Genomic DNA, 20,495 nt, shown 5'->3' with positions numbered 1-20,495 from the left:
GATGTAAGGCCCAAGTTATGTACAAATAGAGCTGCAGAATACGCAGGTGTGTGTTTCTGTCTTTCACAGGTTAATGATCAAAGAGTAGCTGGTTCTTTTCCAGGGGTGGAAAAAAAGGAGGAATGTAGGAATTTTTAATCTTCAGTCACTACTGCTGCTGAAGTTTTACTGCTCTGTAATATGAATTGATAAATTAAAGAAGCAAACAACAGCTCAGCCCCACTATATTTCTGGTCATAGACCTGCTTTGCACTTCTTGCTTGCTGGCCAAGAGCTGTGTGAAATGATAGGTGGGGAAGACTAGAAAGCTGATGGCTTGCAGGGAGCTATTCAATCTTCTGTGATACTGGGAAAGTGAGGATAAGGGGAAGCTGTAAGAATTAATATGAATACTGTTCCTTATTATTCTTCATCAAATAAAAATATATCTACTTGTTAGACAAAAAAGCCTGAAATTCAAAAGCCATGAACATCTGAAGTTGATGTCTATTTTGGCTTAAATCTAAAATAGCTCCCTGATTTTCCATTTCTTCTGATGACTGCTGGGACAAATGAGAGGACTTAGTTTAGATTTGCCTGTAAAGAATGAGGAAATTGTTCTTGCCTACTGTCTTCCAGGTTTCTTTTTTGGATAAAATAACATCACTAGGCCATAATTTTAAGTATAGAGAGGAAACAGGAGATACAAGAGATCATGCTGTGTATTTGCTTTGTGTAGCCTGCTTATTTTTTTTCTACCTCTCACTTTTTACCCCTTGTATCTTTCTTCAAAATACTGCAGAATGAGACAGAAAAAGACTGGCTGTACCTGGATGCTGGAAAAAATTGAGCATAGCTTCCCTGACGTATTATCACTTAGACCAGCTATGTTTGCTCTAATAGGCTTTTGGATTTAAACTGCCTGTCTAATGTTATTCATTCTAACGTGACAGAACTATATCTGGTGGTAATAATATGTTCATGACATTCCAGGTAACAAAGGGAGTGTCTTATGAACTAACTAATACACTTTCATTTATGTCTCTATGTTTAACTGACTCTGTCAGTCTTTAGAGGTAATGTCTACCTTTGGTCAAGCAGTAATCTGCTTGGCTGTCATAAAAGTTAAGTAATCAGTAAAACATTTCCTTCATTACATTTTTGCCCTTTGTGTGACAGGATATAATAATCACTGGTTCCTCTGAATGCCTTATGCTTTGTTATCTCACTTCTGTTGTAGCCAGCTCTTCAACAAGGGTAGAAAAAAGAAAGAAGTCAGTGTCATCTCCTGTTTACACTATGCATTGTCAGAGCAATTGCTCTTGTTAGAAGTGAAATACAGAGCAAAAAAGCAAAGTGAGTTAATTCTTGCTTTCTGTGTTAAATATATTCACGACATAGGCTTTGGGGAATACTCGGTACATAAATACATTTTAAAGGTGGTAAGGTGACTCTTCCCCCTTTTCAAGACCTCAAGCAATTCATACTGTTAAGTTTGATGCCAGAATTCTGGTACACCCACATGATACCACACATGGCCCAGAGTAATGCCTTTTGGGATCACTTTAAAGCAGAACAATTTCAATTTACAATTCACATTTAATTCTAGAAATGAATTCTATTTTACAGATTGAACATCATGACTATTTTGTATTTTAAGCCCTAGCTTTGTCCCCATTGGGCCAGGGCTTAACTGATGAAGAGTTGCCTGCCATATCTTTTGTAGGAACTGGTTTTCAGAATCAAATATTTTAATCTTGTGGGCTGAGATTCATCATACAGAGTGTCTAATTTGTTTATTTGAGCTCTGATTCTGTTAGTTTTTTAAACTTAAGCTAAGACAATTAAGTCATTTCTAAGACTTACACTTGGGAAATCCTTTGTGTGCCCAGGTTAAAATGTAGTGATGTCTTTTTGCTTGGAAAAGTTGAACCACCTGGATGCTTTCAAGTCAGTGCACAAAGTTGGATAGTGATAATAATAATCTTTTAGTCAGAACTAACCTGTCTGTCAGGCAAGGAGCGTGAAGACTATTTGTATCGGCAAAGTCAAAATAGAGGAATTAGTCTGGGAGGGAAGAGGTGGAGGATGCTGACCTCCTGTGCAGTCTTTTTCAAGCTTTTTTTTAATGCAAGGACTGTGTCACCACTTGGAAGAAGCCCTGTGCAGCATGCTCATGACTTTTACTGGGGCAACAACCACAGAAATCTTCAGGCTCCAACCTGCTTGTCATCTGTGTCATCTACATACAGTAATACTTTAGCATCAGTTACATTCCTGTGCTCTTACAATGATTATATTAATTAGTTTATAATTTGCAGTATTTTTAACAGTTTCAGATATTTGGAGAAAAATAATTGTGATAAATGATGTAAATTAAAGTTTAGTTTTGTGCTGTACACTTCTATTGCTGCTTAGGCAGCTGCCAGGTGACTCAGTCATTAGCTGCATGCAAAACTGAGGGCTAATCATGAAAGTAGCATTACGATACTGTACATTGCAAGCTGCTGTCTTACTGTATCATTTGAAATCTGTGTGAGAAGTAGCAAAAATGGTAAATGAAAAGTGGCCCTGAGCTTTACAGATAATTTCTCTAGTCATTTTTGCCTGTAGGATAGGAAACTAAAGATCTGGGGATTTGATTTGTTTTTTTTTAAATAGATTATCTTAAAAATTTGACAGTGTTCCTGAGATATAATGCAAAAGAAGAGGAAGTATCCTCACTTCTGCAGATTGAGAGAAGATCTCCTATTTCTTTCCGTTTGTTTTCATCAGTCTGCCATAAGGTATTGGTTTGTTTGTGAGTTGCAAAATGGAGAAGTTTTGTGAAGTTTGTGAATGAAAATGCTGTGATGTAATGGAGCCCTTCCTGACTAAGTGCTACAGAGGGGACTGATACAATATGAATAGATGGACATCTTTTTTTGGACTGGTGAGGTGGTCAGGTTGCTGTCGTTTAGAAGAAGGGTAATTGAGTTTATTCAGACTGCAACCCAGTGATTGCTGCAGTAGTCTGTAATATATTAACTAAGGAAATAAATGTTTAGGGTATTAAAATAGATCTCTGAGAATACTTCCTTGGAGCTTTAGGTGTATGGAAGTTGTCATATGCTTTACTCTCATTTTAGCATTGAAAAGATTTGATAGATGAGCTCCGCACAGATCAAAAGTTAGGATTAGTTTGGGTTGTACATGGATGCCCAACTCCTTGTCGGCAGAGGGGTTATAAATCTTATAACTGAAAATTTTGCATTTGGAGCAGTCTTGCATTGGAATTGTGATGGGATAAGGCTGGGGTGGGAGGGAGGAGACAGAAGCCAGATGCTGTGTGAAGCAGAGGGGTGAAGGGAGCTGAAGGAGCAGAGCAACATCATCTGTGCAAAAATGTTTTTTAAGTCTTTTGAATGATGGCTTAGTGGCATAGTTCATTTAACAGGCGACTAGAATGCCATTAAGCAGTTTCAGACAATAGTTACCTGTTGTTCCTCCTAAGGATTATGTCTGAGTGCAAGATTTTATTCCATCATGGTCTTGCTTTTTCATGATTAACTTGATACTGCCAGAAGATTCTCTTCATTTTTCTGTCTGCAAGTGTACAGCATAAACTGTTAGTCTTGGCTTTTGACAGTGAAGTCCTTTGTTTAACCACTTGGAAGAGAGAGAGAAAAGAAGCCCAGGACACTGTTTTATTCTCAAAGGATAGCCTATCTTTTTTGTTGTTGTTGTTAAGAACTTTGTAGCCAATGTAAGCAGCCTTGCTGTTGGCAGAACCCCTGGTACATGCTGTGTAGCTTCCATATTTTTTAAAGAATGATGCTGACATTTTTCCAGTATTTGTTTATCCTGTACTTAACCACATCAATTACTATTCAGCTTAATTTGCTTAGTTTCTTCAAAACACAGAGACTATTATTCTTGGGATGGTAAGTTCACACGTTGAATTGTGGTGAGATTAATTCAACGTAGAGGGAAAAGCATCTTTTTCCCTGCATCCCTCTGCTTTCTATGAACAGGCTCTACTAACCTGTTTAAAAGCTGCTTGCCATGAAAAAAGAGTGAATAGATATATTCAGTCAGAATGACCTGTATTGTAAAGTAGGAACAACAAAACAAACAGCTTGCAGCAGTACATGGAGTATCTCTCATCTCTGGAACAGTTTGCATTGAACTGAAAACAGTGAGTGCCTGCTTGTGCAGGCAGCAGGATATTTAGCATTTCAGGGCTGGGGTACCTGGGAAACAAAGACACAATAGCTGGTTTGTTGTAGCAGTGGATGAAACAATTGCTGCTAAGTGGTATCAGGAGATTCCCTTCCCCCTGCAACAGGGTCATGAAATGAAAGCAGAAAATTCTAACTTTCTTTCAGGTTTCAGGAAGACTTTTCTTTTTTCGGTTGCTCTCTGGAGTTTATTAGAAGCTAATCAGAAATAATACAGACTTTTTTTCATTGTCTTGTGCTTTCCTTTTCCAGAAAAAGGAAGAGTCATCTGTTTTCTGTGCCAGGGAGATAAGAAACCTTCAATTTTGAGTTTCTAACACCCGACATATGAATTTAAGAAGACTTCTGTTTTCATTTCACTTTACTGTCAAAAATCCTGTTTCTTCTAACAAATGAGCAGGCGCAAATGTGTAGCCTTGGTAAGCAATAAAAAAAGGATTCTAGGTTTCTTTAGCATACAGATGTTTCATAGATATGTTTGCTGTTACTTGAAATTCAGGTTTTAAGGACACAAGAGAAGGTTCTTATCTCTTAACTCGAGTAGCCTAACAGTTAAAATACTTGACGTTAAGCTAATCATGTTACAAGCTGGCTTCTTTTATAATTACTGGAAGAGAACAGTCATTGTCAAAAGCTGATTCACCCTATTCTAAGATGTCATCTTTGACTTTTGAGATGAATTGTGCTTGGGAGCTGCCTAGGCTGTAGTTACAGGCAGTAGAAATATTGGTAGAGGCGAAAGGAATAAAATACTGTATTTTGTGCAATTCTCCCTCTCCGGTTAAATGAGTGCAGACTCAAAAGTAGAACTTTCTCCAAGTCGATCCAAAGTCTGTGCTGAACAGGGGCCAGAGAAAGCTCAATGCTGGCAGAGTGCTGGCACCTGCTTTCCCAGTCCCTGTTGTTTTCTCATCTTCTCTTTTCTGCAGGAATTTAACCTTCTGTATTTCACTAGCTCTTACTAACTGAAACAAGGTGCTTTCCAGAAGTACTTCTGTTGTGCAGGAGGTAAGGGAGAAAAATGTGGAAATGTGATTGTTGTTATAATGTGGTAATAGTCAATTGTTGCCACCAAAAGGCATCAGAAATGTGATACATTTCCTCACTTAATGAGTGAATATTTAAAGTTCTGTGACAGACCATTTTCCAAATAATACCAGTCAAAACTATAAGGAGGAAGAAATCTGCTTCACTGTGTTTCAGTGGAGTCTTTCTGTTCAGTTCCTGTGCCACTGGAAAGAAACAGTGTTGCTTACTGCACTTGCTTTCCTGTGGTTTAAAGGGTAAACTGTGGTCTCTTCCATGTCTTCATTGAAACAGTTTGCTTAACCACTCATCAAATTGAGGGCTCTCAGTCTGGATCCAGAATGAACTTTCTAACCATGTACTATTGTAGAGGAATATATTCTGCACTTGCTCTGTACCTACAGCTTACCTTATCAAACTGTGTGTGATACTACTGCACTTTTTGAGTATTGCCATTGATTGGGTAAACAAATGCTTTGGTAATGTAAATTGCTGCAGTATTGATTCAGAGAGCAATAGCAAGCTTTAAAATTAAACTGTTACATGTCACATGCCATCCCTTTCTCTTTTGTAGCATAACACTAGCTTTGAACAATTGTAAACCTTATTTCCACAGTTGAAATAGAAAACCCAGAAAGCTAAGCTGCATTCAGGAAACATTTTTGTTGCAGGAGTTTGAAAATTTGCTCAGAACACTTGACCCATTAATGTAATAGTATTGGCAAAGCTGTTCAGCCTTCAGTCTGGTTAATGCAAGATTTCTCAGTCATACTGAACTCTCTATGAACTTTCTAAAAAGAAACTACAATTACCTTATTATTTCTGGGCAGATCACAGATTTCTAATTCTTCTGAGAAGTGCTGGATTTGTGCTGTGGGGCTAAATGCATTGATATGGGCTCAGTGTTCACCATTAGTTTCTCCGAAGTCTGCATGTCCCTGATGAACCTCTGGCAGTCTCCTATCATATGTGACCCACTTTAAACAGGTGTGTGAGCACAGTTTTTCTGCATGAAACACGGTGTCCTTGCAGCTTGTCCACTCCTTGCTTGGGGTTGGTGTTCTTCACTCTTCATGTCCTAGCAGCTGCTTGAACTTGGATGCATTTTCTGTACTTGGAGAGACTCTTCTGGATGAATTGTACTTAAAAGGAGATCTTAATAGTCCTCTCAGCATAGATTTTAGTTTTATGATTAGTTGGGAGCAAGGGGAACTGCATAACTTAGGAGGTCATAAGATTCTTTCCATGCACCATTACTTCAGTCATCTTGTAGAGAACTGTAAGCTCTCTCCTTTTTAGGGAGAAGTGGGGCCATATCTGGACTTATCCCACACCACAGATGATTACTCAGTAGCATGTTCTGGGGTGCACAGATCCAGCACAGATCCTGGGGTGCACAGATTCTGCACTCCTGATTATCTGCTGAGTGTAGGATGGAGTTCTCAACTCCAGTGATGGGTGCTTGTGGGGACCATTCTCGTAATGAATTTCTGGCAATATTGAGTAGGTTGGGACGTGTTTAGTAGATGCAGTTTCACTAGACAGCAATCTGCAAAGGGCATCTTTTGGAGTCCAGGATGTCATTTCTGACACCGGTCTTTATGTCTGAATTGTTTTTGTGTTCGGTTGGTGAAAACAAGGATCTGCCTCAACACAGATTTAGTGACCTACTGGACTTGCTAGCTGGATTTGATTTGTTGTGAAAGACTTCTAGTAGGGTGAGATTTGCTCCTCTGTTTCACACTGCTTATTTAAGATTACCTGTTGCACAGTATTTTTGCAAAGAATACCTCTTTGCTGTGTGCTATTTCTGAACTGTCCTGAAAAAAACTGTATGTAAATAACAGACTGGAGGGACATTATTCACTTAAAGATCATACAGAATTACACACAATTTTTTTCTAGAAAAAGGAATTGTCCAACAGAAGTAGGCATCCACCTTTATGCAAAAAAAAGTGGCCAGAAGATTGCTATGCTAAAAGATGTAGTAAATCTTTTTATTTGATGGCCTTAAGTACTGCACTTGTTTGAAGACTTTGTGGAAACATTTGTTGCATGTCAGTTTTCTGTATGAAAGAGCATAAAAGAGAATATTGGGTTTTTGCCATGATCTCTTCTAAGTTTTCAGCTTTTCTTCTCTTGCAAATATTCAACTTAAACTTACTTCAGCAAACAAGATGTTATCAGGTGGCTTAGCTGAAAAAACTATGTATTCCTGTCCTCTTTAAACAACTAATGATGAAGTCTTTGTGCACATAAATTAGACTGTTAAATTAGAGAAAGTCTCTTCTAACCCGTTCTAATCAGTCTCAATAAAAACTGCGCAAAAATTAATGTTTGTGCAAATTAGGAAGTCCAAAGCCTTCATGTCCTTTATTCATTTCTTAACAACAACAATAACAAGTTCTAATTCCATGCTGTCTCTGGTTTGTATTTATTTTAAAAAAGGTCTTGTCTAATATTTTGCTGAGCTGCAAAACAGTGTTTGAGTTGAAGCTGCAGAGAGATGGATTTTTGTATTTCAGGTACTTTTTAAACACAATTAAAACACAGCCTCGGTCTGAGTCTTCCATTCTGCCAAAGTTAGAAGTAGCAGCAAGTTTCTTGCCTGCCTGAGCTCTAAAACAAGCTGAATCAAGTTCCGTCCTCTCTGATCTGCACTGTTGTCAGTTGGGCCCCCAGTCTGGATTCCCCTTAGCTGTGTGGAGGTTTGGATTTGGATCAAAGTCTTCTTTCAGGTGCTGCAGTTTTAACAAGGGATCATTCCTGACATTTTCTGTATTATTTGCATGACATTCTCCAGGTAAAATATTCACTGAACCTCTCTGCTTTATGGTATTTTCTTTTCAGTGTCTCAGTTGCATCCATTTCCCATCGTGAGGTACTTCTGTCAGTCAGGTCTTCCTCAGAAGAGATGGAAGGAGATGAGAGGGATGAAATTTCATCTGCCAGATAGGTAATGGGGAAGAAGGGCAGTAAAACAAGGGAGTTTCCTGCAAAGCCCAGACTGGTAACATGGGCAGGCAGCTGAAGGTTGTTCAAGCAGAGATAGCCTTAACATTGGAGAATGGATTACTGAACACCTCCTTCCCCAGCTGATGGATGTAGCCTGGTTTTATCCATTATTATCCATTTTTGGATATTTTTCTCTCCTTAAGCTATAATTAATCATATTGTTTTATGATATGTGTGAACTGGATGTTGCTTTCAGGCAAAACTGTTTGCATTTTTCTCTCTTTCTGGTCCCATGTGTTTACATACCTTTATAATTTCAAAGCTACCTGGAGAGAAGAGGAGCCAGGGACTTTCTGCAAATGAAAACTGAGACTGTCATTTAGAAAATAACAGAGGCTGAGTCTGTTGACAGGGCTTTGCTTGATTCTGTTTCCATGGGAGTGCAAATTTCAAAGCTCAAACCCAGTTCTAACCAAATGCTGTCAAACTTCTTGGCATTCTAGTGTGGGAGCCCCAATAGCTCCTGTCTGTGACAGATTTTGGCATAGTTTTCTGTCAGCAGTGAACCACAGGGAGTCCAGTTAATTATAGCTGGTGTTACTGGTGAACCTCCACCCTATTGATGACAAAAATGGAAGTGACTTAATGGAATTGTGACATCCAACAGGTTATAGTGCCCCTGACAACCAGTCTCTGATAGGAAACTGGAATCAAAGGAAAAAGTCACTCTTAGAACTCTGGCTAAAACTGGAAACATCCTTTAGCCCACACAGTGGTGTGCATGAAGAGCTGAGAATGGCACTAGTCACCCCAAGACGTTGTTATCCTAACAGGGCTACTTGTGCTGCATTCCCTGAGATGTCTCAATGTCATTTGTGCTATTCCCTCCCCTTGCTCCTTCTAGCAGTTTACAGACACCTTCTTTGCCAGCTCTCTGCAGTTGCAGGACGGAGTAGCTGGGTGATGGGCTGTCCCTGCTCTGCTGTTTCAACAGCTGTTGTCTGTGCATGAGTGCCTCTTCAGAGGCTTAATCAGGCAAAGTGAAATCTTGTGTTGCTGAGTTGGAGCAGGAGAACCTCCGTGGTCGTCTTCCAAAATGTCATGAAGCTGGAAAATGTTGTTAATAGGACCTGCTTCTAAGAATAGAAAACATTAAAAGCAGCATGTGTCTGAGATTTTCAAGATGTCATATTAGCATAATTCATTTTGGTAACTCCCAGACTGACCAAGCCTTTCTCAGTCCCAGGCTTGGGGGGGAGTCCTCGCCTGTAAGAGCTGCTCTTGCACTGCTGCTGTTTGCTGCAGAAGCACGGCAAGGTTAGGGCTGATGTTTTGAAGGCTGCATTGCTTAGTAACATCATCTGAAATTCAAGACGTTTGGCCGCAGCCGAGGACAAGGCTTGGAGGCCCCTCAAAGTGCTAGCGTGTGTTTTTTCCTTTGAGCACTCTAGTGGGGTTGGTATATTTTAAATACAGTGGAGAAATGGGATGGAAAAAACAACAGCTCATCCATGAAAAAGGTCAAATAAACTCTGTTGTATAAGCCCAGTGATAAGAAGGTTATAACATATGCTGCATTTCTTAAAGATATCATATCAAACCTTGATAGAATAGCATTTTGTTTTAAGAATAATTCCAGACTGTCTTTTTCTTCTTTCCTTTACTAATCTGAATTTAAACCAAACTAATTAAAAGGCATAACTTAACTACCACTTCAAAGCCCTATTCTGTGAGTAGCCATTTCTCTTTTACAACACAGACGTTATACATTAATTTAGTTGGGGTACTTTACATTTCTTAAACTGTCTTTCAGACATTTAAAACTGAGATTTTTTTTTTTTAAACAATTCAAGTTACTGGAATTTTGGGTGAACTGTAATGGCTATTTTCTGTGTATAACAAACTGCTGAGCAAGGAATGTTCACTTACTGGGGGATGGTGCATTCCTGAGAACTTGGCCTCTGTGTCTGTGGCATGCCTTGAGCATGAAGGTCTTTAGGCAGGTGCATGAAGATCGGGAGATGAGGAAGATGAGGCACAGAATTTCACTGACGACACCTGTCACCCAGTGCTGTCCACTCCCCCATCTTGCTTTCAAATTTTCTCTCATATGATGGTGCCAAAAAGACTGAATGGCCTGAATGGCCCAAAACAAACAGATACTTCCTATTTTAGGGAAGTATCTGTTTATTTTGGGTGTTTCTACGGATGGCCAATGAGCAAAGAAATAGGATCCAGCCATTCTCTCCAGCTGTCACCCTTGCTCCCCCATAATGGCTCATGCTGCTCCTCACAGTCCCTCCATAATGAATATAAGTCATGATGGCTTTGAGTGATGTCTGGAAAAAGTACTGTTTTCTCCATAATTCTAGAGGAAGGAAGGAAGGGAAAAAATCAGTTGAAATTTAAATCCTGTAAATGTAATGTTAGAAGGCAAACATCAGGGCTTGTGCAGTCCATTGCAATACCTAATTAGTTCTGTTATAAAATTAATGGTATTATGTATTTGTTTGCTCTGTTCAGATAAACGCATTCTGAATATTACTATCTATTGGCTGTGGGTGAAAGCCTCTGGGAGCACTGCTAAGCTGGCTGTGCTGATATGGGGGTCTCGGTGTAGACTAATTTTTCTCGATTCTCAGGTGGGTCTGGCACCATGACTTGAATTCTGTGGTGTCTCAGCCTGTCTGCTGTGCCACGTCCAGTGTGCAGCAATAATTTCTGGTTTGTCCTGTGTAAACTTATATTTAGCTGAATTAATGAGCAGGTACAGTTTGTAGAATGAGAGCACTGGAGTATTCCTGAGAATGGCAATAATACATGAAATAGTTAATACAAATACCAAATTGGGGTTTCATCTTCACTTTACTAACAGCCAGGGACACTAGTTTTTCAATAGGGTTTTGTAGTATTTGGAAAATGCTGATTACTGTCTTGCTTTTTAGCTTTTAAAACCCCTTTCTAGTCCTGTTAGTGCACACTACCTATTAACTATGTGAAAGTATTTTGGGGGAAAAAAAAAAATGAAAAGGAATGTGTTTATATCCATGAGCTAAATAAAATGTTGAAACACAGTGCTAAAACAAAGCCTGGCAATTTATATAAGGAATGCTAATGGACCTTCTGTTCAGCTCCTTGGATGACTGAAAAAGTTTGTTTAAAAGTTACAAGGGGCACTCCAAATACTTTATATTGGGTTTTAGAGTATTTTTCTTCCATCTCCTTCTCCCTCTGTGCATTTTGCTAAAAAACTGTATGATACATTTTCTTTTATGTGTCTACCACATACAGTAGGTAGCTCTATGACTGACATAGATGATACCTTCTGGTAAGTTTTGAAAAAAATGCAGTTCTGTCTTCTACGTTAATAGACCTAAGCTAAGATGTAGGAAAAAAAAGGAAACTGTGATGAAGATTATTTTTTTAGTGTTCTCCTGTCCTTTTGTATTATAAGTCAGGATTTCAAGGCAGCTAAGAGACAATTTTTAAACTATTGGTTATAAGACCAGGAAATTCTCATTGTCCGTGCTCTGTGAAATAATCCTGTGTATATTTTAATGGATGCGCCATTAATTTATATAAGTAAATGCATCCTTATACATTTTTACTTAGATATTTAGGACCTGGGGTCAGATTATTTCTTAGCCAGTCAATTCTGCAAATACTAAGAAAAAGATCTGTCTAGAACCTTTTAATCTTTTTTTTAATTTATTTTACCCATTTTATGTTTGGACATGAAATAATCTATTTCTGTCTAGTGCTTTATAACCGGACTGTCATGTTACAGCTGGAGAACTCTCCAAATCCAGTCTTGAAAAGATATTTTTATCTGAATTCTTAACTTATTTTCACATCTGGAAGAGTTAAAGTAGGTAAATCTGTCTTCTTGAAATCGACCCAGTGTTTTTGTGGTGGCAGTGCCCAAGAATAAGGGGATGCCCGTTGGGATGGTTTCAACTAAGTTCCCCAATTCCCATGCATATGGATATCCAGCAACCTCTCTGTTGACAACTTGAAAGAGATCTTTTGCAACATGTCACAGTTTAAGGTGTACATTTTGAAAGCTGAACTAGAAACTATTATTTCTTAGAAATGTGAACATATTTGAGTAACTGAATGATAAAAATACCCTGAAAATAGTAATCCAGTGCCAGAATGTGTAGCAAAAACCTGACATTGTAAACACATAGAATAGCTACAAAGGCAGGCAGTTTATATGATGAACATAAATAGACATTCTATTCAGTAACTGCTTGAAAAATTTCGTTTAAAAGATGCCAGTGGTATTCCAAACACTATATATTCTGTTTTACAGTATTACTTTTTACCTGAAAGCAGAATGCTGAGCTGGCATTTACTCTCGTACTGTAACACCATAGATATTCACGACGACCACTATTTGTGTACAATGAGACAATGTTTGTGCTAATAAATGAAGTACTCCAGTATTCTTTGGCATTGCTGCCAAGTAGCACAGAACAGTCTGTGTGCATACATGAAATTTTCTCAGCCTCTTGAACAGAGTGGCCAGATCCTGACTACTGAGAGGGATTCCTGGCCTGTGTCCGCTCCTGTGCCACGCTCAGGAATTGATTGAGAGCGTGCTCGTCGGCCCTTACTAAGGCCATGCCAGGAACCGTCCACTTTAATAGAGTAGGCAAACAACTTCCAGTGCCTTGGTGTGTTTGTTCCCTGCCTATACGTAACTTACTGGAGTAGGCAAAGCCTGGTGGGGCAAGTTCCTGATGTATTTTTTGGTGAGAGGGAGAGGACTTGAGAAGATGCAGTGCCATTTTGCTCCATGATGCTTCAGGAGTGGCATTATATCTCCATGGTACACAAAGAGCACATCACCTGGAGAGGAACCAAGTTAGTGGTGGGTGCTCTGTGCCCTGGCAGAGCATCTCTCTTGGGACAGTGAGTCTGCTGAGCTCTGCAAGGGTGCCATTCACGTGGAGCCAAAGGTGTCAGTGTTTTATAGCTGAAGGTCAAGCAGGAATAAGCCAGTTTTATTAGCATAGTGGGATTTCTCATCACTCCAAAATAGAAAAGTCAGATAGAAGTGTATGAGGATTGCTTCTGCATATGGAAATAGGGAAACAGGTTTTCAGGAGTGATTTCTGCTTGCAGCTGTTGAGGTGTGACCAGGGGGTTGGGTATTGTGCAAAAAGTTTTGGATCATTGGCCAAGCTGGAAAATAAGAGGGATTTGAGTGTAAGAGAAAAATTATGCATATGTTAGGGTGCACTCTGAAACATGATTTTGTTGTGACAAAAAAACAAAAGGAAAAATAGAAAGTTATTTCAGGTTTAAAACCATTTTGGTCAGGTGCAAATAAAGCATTTTTAATTTCTAGGGTGAAATGAAACATTTCTAGCTTTCATGTTCTTCAGCCTGTTTTAAGTAAACAACTGTATTCAGACTGAAAATGGTTGCATAATTTTTAAAGAAGTCTCATTTAAAAAGTATTGAAGTGAAGCATTTGACTTTTACGGTGTTTCATTGACAATTTAAAAATATTTGTGAATAGTTTCAGTTGACCAGAATCTACATTTTTGGTGACAAAAGTAGCAGACTGAAAATTTTCCTGCAGCTCTGGACTGTATTCATATGTTAGAGCAGCACTTTCTCAGTTGCTTCAATGTACAGCTGTAGAGACAACCAGTTAAACATTGTAGTAATGTCAGAAATGAATGCTGTAATAGTATTTTGATGAAAACTCTCCATGCTAACTCATAGCAAGTCAAGAATGCTGGTCGCTGCTAAGTGGTGTTACAGAACAGTGTTTCTGAGCCTTTTTTTAGTTGCATGATCAATTGGTGTGGGTGAGGAAAAAAACCAGTATTTTGTACAGTTTTCACTTATGTCCAGCTAAAAATTGGCTAAACTTTGACTGGTCATTTGTGGCTCTTCTTTTGTTGGCTTGCTCATGTGTGTAGAAATGTTAATTTTTTTGAACTGTCTTGTAGATGCTTAATGGATCATCAGTGGTCAGGAAACACTGCTACAGAACACTTCAGACAGTCTGTAACTTAAGGGGGTCAACTTTTAATAGTTAAGACTAGTTAAATAACAAGTATGAGCTATACTGGATGCCACTGCTGAGTTTAACCTCTTGCCACACTTTTCCCAATCTGTTACCAGACAAATACAATCAGGTTTTGTTCTTTTTTTTGCCAGGAGTAAATGAAGCAAATATTAGAATTATTGAGAGGTGAAATGTAATGGTTTTTAAGGTGCTACCAAAAATAATCTCTGTGTGTAGAAGACAGTGAGATGAGTACCTAAAAGGTAGAGGCCCAGTGTTGCGGTATATTGCCCAAGTGCAAAAAAATGCAAAATTACTATTTCTAGTAATAATAGCTAAGATGGAAAGAACTGCCATTGACTTCCAGAAGTTATTGGAGATAATGAAGAGCAAATTTTATCAATGTTTTTAACATACGATGTGCTTTGGAAGCTAGAGACAGTCAAGTATTATGGAATATTGTTAAGTTTCTGTTTCTTCACAGAGCCTGTTTAGACTGTGAGCCCTCCTCCTGACAGAAAGCTTTATACAGAGAACATGAAACTCCTTGGTTAACTACAAGAGACTGCCCCAGAGCAGCTACTCAATAGCTGTTAGGTTTCCTATAGACTCAATACATGCGGATAGTGTTCATTCATGGTACCCAGTAGTATGTCTGGAGGGGGGGATACATGCTGTGGGCTTGGGGACAGTTTGGAAAGATAAAGAGCTCATACCTGTTGGTGACCTAAGCAGTTTTGACACAATTTAGAGGACCTGTTTCAGTCCCTAAATGTTTTTGGAGTCTGTTCTGTCCTTAGCCAGCCCATGTATAGATACTGGGCCCTGTCCCAGTATGTGATTTGATGGGATTCATTCCACAGTTCACCTAGGACATGGCAGATTTCAGCTCAAATGTTTGACCTGGAGTGGTATCCTGAATTCCTGTATTTTTGTAACACTTATGTCACAAATACAGCTGACAAAATCTTTGCCACTTGCAAAGCGAAATTAATGTTTCCCTCAGCTGAAAAATCTCTCCATGATTCAGCTTTTCAGCCAGGAGAATATGGATGATTAATTCAGAAGGTCGAAGAAGGTCTGACAAGCACAACTGTCTGCTTCTTGGTTTTGACACTTAGAGCTATCTGAAGATTCCTGGGGGATGAGCTGAGCAGCACTTCCCAAGCTGCCTTTGACCCAGAACAAGTGCAAGCAGAGTGAAGGTGGTGGAGCAGAGTGTGCCGAGATCTGAGAGAGAGTTGGCCCTAAAAATGGCATGAGGGGTTCAGGGTGCCTGGGCTTGCTCATGGGAGTCACAGCTGAGCTGGAACCTTGCAGAGTATTTGAGGGGAGTTCTGTGTTTCGGGAAGAGAAGAAGTGCAGTTAGAGCAAGAGGCACAGAAGAATGCAAAGAGATCAGGACAAGCAGGAGGACAGAGGTGGGTGACATGAAACAGCTTGAGTTCGGCAGCCGTGCTTTTCACAGGCAGCTGTGAACCAAACTGCTGAGGTTCAGTTCTTGTTGAGTTGGAAGTTTCTTTGTGAGGGTGAAGCTATGAGCTGGAGCAGGGTCACAGCCTGCAGGGAGGCTGCATCCTGGTTTGGGGCCACCCAACACGCTGGGTAAACACAGGAGTGGTGGCATCTCGCAGCTGCTCTGTGCTGCCTGTGTATGTTTGCCTGTGATTTCCTATCCCTCCACGAGAGGAGACAAGGAACAGCTGGTCCCAGCTGGTTCTCTAATGATCATTTGCAAGCGCAGAGAGACGCAAGTGGCTGGTTTTGCTGTATTAACTGAAGGGAAATCATGAGTCAGAGAGGAGTTCCTGCAGTGCACAAGTTGGCTCTTGGAGACCTAGAGGAGGCCCTTAAACACGCCCAACATTTCTGATTCTGCATGGGGAAGCGTAAACAGGCAAAATAGTGCTGGGAATATTGGTTTTGTGGTGATGGTGATAGTACAGGGAGGATTTTGTGAAGAGTATGTGTGTGGAGGGAGTCCTTCCTCAGTTGTTGAAGGCTGAAAAAGCCAATATCGGCATCTTGGGTATACAGAGCAGCAGTCTGTCCTCTCCAGCGAGGTGCAGGGAAATCTTGAGGTGTTTGCAGAGAGCAGAGCAAGACTGCAAGTGTGAAGAGAGGCGTCTTGTTTTCCTTCAAGGGGAATTCCAAACCCTTCCCTTCTGCTCTGCAGCTATTTATCCTTGGTCAAACCATGGGAAACTTGGCTGGAGGATGGACTAGCATGGAAGGAAGCACATGTTAGGACAGGAGGAGAGCTTTATGCTGACATACCTGCCTCCTTTGCTGTACTTAAGCTTGTGGTTCTGTTGGGGAACAGAACAAAATGTTTCTTCATTTTAGGACTTCAGTAGGTATCGGTACCGTGCAGAATTTGGTGGCTGATAAAAGACGAGCTGCGCAACATTTCTGAAGTAAAGTGTTTATACAAGGAAGTGCACCAGTTCACTTACAAACCCTGAATTAAATGTTATTATACTCAGTCATTCTTTCTTGAAGAGAGGACTGCTAATGTGCACCAGTTTTAGATTCAGTTAGTACTGTGAATTTAAATATGTAAGTGTGGGTACATAAGCTGCCTTAATGGCATTTGCCCAAGAGGAATGGCTCTCCCCAGTCCCTGTGGTACAGTGCCCAGCCTGCAGCTGGGTACACGAGCTCATTAAAGCCCAGGAGGTGGAGGCCCCTTTCAGCTGCCTTGAGTCCCTGTAGTGGCTGGTTGCAATCTGCACAGCTTGAAAACCATGTTGCTTTCTTGTCCCAATCACATGCAAAGAGCAAACCTTCCATGTAAATCACTTACACTGCCCAAATCCTTAATTACAACCCTTAGTACTCCTTTCCTGTCTTTCACCTCTTCCAGCATGGTTTTGCTGGGTTTGGCACCTTTCCTTGCATTGATACTCTCTGTCCACCATTCCTGCGTTCTCACCAACTATTGAAGCTTGGCATTAGGGCAGCCAGCAATGAGTGCCTGTTGTGGAAATCACTTAGGTAACTTCAGAGAACTAGTGGGCACTCCAGGGACCTGTGCTGCCAGTTTCTGGATCTTGCTGGTTCATAACTGTCCTCCTCTCCATGTGTCCAAAAAGCTCCACAAAACATGTATCCTTCCAGAGTTTCAACACTTTCTTTCACTGCTGAATTCTGTAGTGCCTGCACAAACTTACCTGCAGCACACAAGCTTAAGGAATAGAATCATGGAATCATTTAGTTTGGAAAAGACCCTTAAGATCATCTAGTCCAACTGTAAACCTACCACTGCCAAGTCCACCACTAAACCATGTCCCTAAGCACCACATCTACACACCTTTTAAATACCTCTAGGAATGGTGGCTCAACCACTTCTCTGGACAGCCTGTTCCAATGCCTGATGACCCTTTCAGTAAAGAAATTTTTTCCTAATACCGAATCTAGACCTCCTCTGGCACAACTTGAGGCCATTTCCTCTCAGCCTATCACTAGTTACTTGACAGAAGAGACCAGCACCCACCTCACTACAACCTCCTTTCAGGTAGTTGTAGAGAGCGATAAGGTCTCCCCTCAGCCTCCTCTTCTCCAGACTAAACAACCCCAGTTCCCTCAGCTGCTCTTCATAAGACTTGTGCTCCAGGCCCCTCACCAGCTTCATTGCTCTTCTTCAGACATGCTCCAGCAACTCATTGTCTTTCTTGTAGTGAGTAAGATCATTGTGGCCTTTTAGCCTTACTTCTGACTTAAGCAGGTTGGTGACCTCTGATCATGAGCATGTAATCCGTTTGGTTTTTCTTCATTATTATGTGAATGAAATTTATGGAACATTAATAGAAATTTTTGGAGTCTGATTCAAGAGCTTCTGAGTACTATTTGGTTAACCTCGCTGAAAAGCAGATCAAACCTGACAGTGCACAGACAACTACTTCAAGATGTCCCTTTCAGTTATTTGCATTAATTTTGTGTGAATAAATTTTCATATATATATATATATATGTAAAAAGAAGAAAAATTGTTAAAAGTTTTAGGGTGGTTTCAAGGATTCCCGAGAAGGCGAACACACACACACTGACTATAAGGGGAAAAAGCAAGCATTTATTAACTACAGATGTGCGTTATGCTAAGGGTATCTTGTAAAGCAAATTAACATACCAACCTGAGGACTGTGAGGAAGGTGGACCATCCATACATTCTTGTGCCGTCTTGCGCCACGAGCTCAGCCCAGCAATCGGTAGGTGTCAGCTTTACGTGGGCGTCCCCACGGAGGCAACGGTGGCCTCGCCATACACCAGCCCAATGTTCTTCGGAAAAATCCCGGTATTTTTACATTTGCAGAGGAACGGGTTTCGGCACATGTGGCCAGCGGGTGCCAAAACACGCCTCGATTGTAACATAGGGAGCCTATGACGCATGCGCTCGCTGGCCAGGCGCGCTGCACGAGCCACAGCCACCCTGTCTGTTGGTTCATGGGCTTTGTACATGTGGCATCTTGTCATCATCCAGCAGTCACGCGCCCATCATGCACACAGCTGTGCTGTGCAACAGCCCGCTGCCCAGGATCCCCCAGGATTGCTCAGCTCTCTTATCTCTGTGGTCAGCATTCCAAGCAACAGGCAACAAACCATCCATTTTCTGTGCTGACTGCGTTTTCCTTGGCTATCTACCTCTCCCCCAGTGCTCATCCATGGACCAAAATCCCATCTTTTAACCCATCCATATACAGTTAATAAAGCCCATATGTTTAAATTCTCATTTGCATCATAATGGCTCCTCAAAACTGCATTTCTCTGTTATTCTTCAGTCAACAGTTCTTAAATTATTTGCTAAGAGGCATTAAGACATACACATAATTTATTGGGAATTTTTAATCTGCGAATATGTTTTACAGTGAGATGCATTCTGTTTCAGAAGATACTTGTTTTTCATGAAATGAAAATAGAATTGTGCTGCAAGTTAAATTATTTTCAGATACCATTTTACCAAGTGCTAGGTTAATTCATAGAAAAGTCACCTTGTTCTTCTAATCCATCACATTAATGTTTTCACCAAAATAAGGGGAACCAGCCACTGAAGTTAGCAAGTGATTTGAGCATGGAAAGTTCAAACAACATTGAGTAATGTACTCCTAGAAAAGCATTTTATGCAGCTGTAATTTTTTATTGTCTCTTACTGACTTGGGTTTAATCCCTGGGAAAAAAAGTAAGAACATTCAGGCAGAAGGAAAATAGTGGTTGCAAAATGTAGAAAGCTCCAGGCATAGCTTTTTCCCACGAAGTTGTTCTCTATGTACCTCCTGATGCCAGTGGCCCAGAACATTTATCATTCCATCCTTCCAGCGTAAGTGGTAATGAGTGGCAGACACACTCATCAGCAGTATTGGATCAAGTGCATCAGTCAACACAGGTCCACTTTTAGCTTCAATTCTGCATTAGAGTGGTGTGACTCCACTGTTTGATACTTCATGTTTTTGACAGCAGGAATGTTAAAGTTGAACAAAGCTTGCAAAGTTGTAAGCTTGCTTTCTCTGTGCTTGTTTTTGTTGGGACTTGAGGGTTGTCAACATGGGGAGGTACGTGATTAAATAGCTGTACTAGTTTCCTGTGTGAACACTGCTTCACACTCAGAAAGCATTTGTGCGATTTAGCTTAGCCAGTTTCAGAAATGCTTATAAAAAGAGCTGGTTTGGTTACCTGTTCAGTTTTAAATTCACATCCTTTCTTCCCTGTTTTATAACAGTTTTTCCATACAGGGTGTGAGCCCTTACTCTTGCATTGTCAGTATCCAGGCTTAGTTTTGTTACAGATATTTGTAACAATGATTGTATGTGTAAGATACTACATGTACAAAATTTCTAGTGTATTTGGTTTCACTGATTTTGTTCTAGATAGCTGACTTATTTATTTCAGCAGAGATAGTTAGAATAGAGGGTGTTCACTTACTGTATTTGAGTTTTGTAAATAATTAGTAAGTTCTTGCAGTAAATCAGCTATTTGAGTTGCTCTCCTCCTTCATGAGTGAAAGAGGAGAAGGTCCCGCCTTCTTTATCCAGAAATGTGCTGGCTAGAGCACGGTCCTGGGAGGTCCCAAGTCATTTATTAGATCTAGCTCAAAGCTGATGGGATAATAATCACTTTTCAGAAAACTCTGTTGATTTCCTCTGCCTTACTATCCTTTTAATTCTTATTAGCTAAGTCACTCCTCAGCCTTTCCTTTAGTTAGGCTATGATTGGACATGTATATACTTTTTAGTGCTCAGTTCATGTTATTAATGATGTTTTCCTATGTTTATTCATCTTCTCTTGTACAATGAC

At 40.2% G+C, this 20,495-nt stretch overlaps 1 protein-coding gene across 1 annotated transcript in view; it reads left to right on the top strand.

The window, feature by feature from the left end:
- Nucleotides 1-20,495, top strand: part of ADAMTS12 (ADAM metallopeptidase with thrombospondin type 1 motif, 12) — a 170,744-nt gene that overhangs the window by 70,707 nt on the left and 79,542 nt on the right. The gene's annotated exons all lie outside the window — the stretch shown is intronic.

The sequence above is a fragment of the Haliaeetus leucocephalus genome, unplaced genomic scaffold (genome assembly GCF_000737465.1).
Source record: "Haliaeetus leucocephalus isolate CR32 unplaced genomic scaffold, Haliaeetus_leucocephalus-4.0 Scaffold174, whole genome shotgun sequence".
In the NCBI taxonomy this organism is placed as follows: domain Eukaryota; kingdom Metazoa; phylum Chordata; class Aves; order Accipitriformes; family Accipitridae; genus Haliaeetus; species Haliaeetus leucocephalus.
Note: the sequence above shows the minus strand (reverse complement) of the source record. Positions and strands in the feature narration are given on the sequence as shown.